Source organism: Lipotes vexillifer, unplaced genomic scaffold (assembly GCF_000442215.2).
Source record: "Lipotes vexillifer unplaced genomic scaffold, Lipotes_vexillifer_v1.1 scaffold440, whole genome shotgun sequence".
Classification (NCBI taxonomy): Eukaryota; Metazoa; Chordata; class Mammalia; order Artiodactyla; family Lipotidae; genus Lipotes; species Lipotes vexillifer.
In genome coordinates, this window is record NW_006778543.1 from 3,095,978 (window position 1) to 3,097,388 (window position 1,411).

The 1,411-nt window shown below is 42.6% G+C and overlaps 1 non-coding gene across 1 annotated transcript; it reads right to left on the reverse strand.

Moving 5' to 3' along the window:
* Positions 1-624: 624 nt before the first annotated feature.
* TRNAG-CCC (transfer RNA glycine (anticodon CCC)) lies at positions 625-697 on the reverse strand. Its single transcript has one exon. It is a non-coding gene; the product is annotated as a tRNA-Gly (tRNA).
* Between the last annotated feature and the right edge of the window lie 714 nt (positions 698-1,411).

Below are 1,411 nucleotides of genomic sequence, written 5' to 3' on the forward strand. Positions count from 1 at the left end.
GAGAAATGCCAAAAGAATCAGAGATCTGGCAGAGCTCTTGGAAATCTCATGGTGTTACAGAGAAAAATAAATCAGGTTTGGACCATGGAGGCAGTCATGACTTGAGACAAGAATCTGAAGATAAGATGCTGAAGGGAGGAGACAGTAGGTAATAAACTGAGTGAAATTCACAGGATGAAAACCAAGTTTTGGTAGCTTCCCAGTACTGAGGGGACACAGATTATAATCCAGGCACAATGAAGGAAGAGGGGCCTCTTAAATATCCCAGATTCTTAGTTGGGACCCCTGAAGTGCTAGACTCTAGGACTAAAGGCAAACAGAAATCGAGAAGACTATCAAAGTCTGAAATCTAGATTTGAGAATGCTAATGGGACTGAGACAATCTGCTTCACCAATTTCACCACTCTTCTGTCCTTGAAACTGCTCCGTCAATTGATGCAAAGATACAAGTGACTATCTGGGCCTTTTTTTTTTTTTAAGATTTATTTTTATTTATTTATTTATTTTGGCCACGCCAGGTCTTTGCTGTAGTACGTGGGATCTCCTTTGGGCCGTGTGGGATTTTTTTTTTTTTTTAGTTGCGGCATGCGGACTTCTTAGTAGCGGCATGCGTGCGGGATCTAGTTCCCCGACCAGGGATCGAACCCAGGCCCTCTGCATTGGGAGTGCAGAGTCTTACCCACTGGACCACCAGGGAAGTCCCTCTCTGGGACTTCTGAGGCTAAGACAAAATAGTATTGTACCTTCCACCTGGGCCTTTTGGAGTGTTCTCTACTGGCATGCCCACTCTTTGGGAAGCAAGTTGCTTCTCAAGACATCCTACTATCTTGATACCACAATGTATGGAAAGTGATTCCAGCTACTCTCATCTGTACCAGCTATCCCAGCCCAGGGAACAAGCATGTGAGTAAAGGAGCCAGCTGCCTAGCAGATGCCACATGGAGAAGAACAGAGGCCCCAGACATATTGTTCTATTTGATTATCTCGATCATCTCCAGCTATCTGAACCACCACAGCTATGACCCTAGACAGCATGGAACAGAGGTTAAGTATCCCTGCTGGATTCTGCCTGAATTCCTGGCCCCAAGAATCATGAACATGATAAATTCTTGTTTTCTTACGCAACTTACTTTTGGAGTGGTTTTGTTTAGCAGCAATAATTAATGGAAACATGTCCTATTTGGCTACCTGCCATATGACTGGGTGAGTAACATCATCTCTGCAGGAAAATAACATCATCCAAAGTGTTTACAGTTTTTCATATGCAATATCTGGCATTCAATCAAAAATTGTAAGTCCTACCCAAAACAGGACACAGAGAGAAATGAATAATAGGACAGAAATACAGGTGATCCAAAATTGGAACTAGTCATATATAGACTTTAAAATGACTGTCATTAATGTGTTCAAG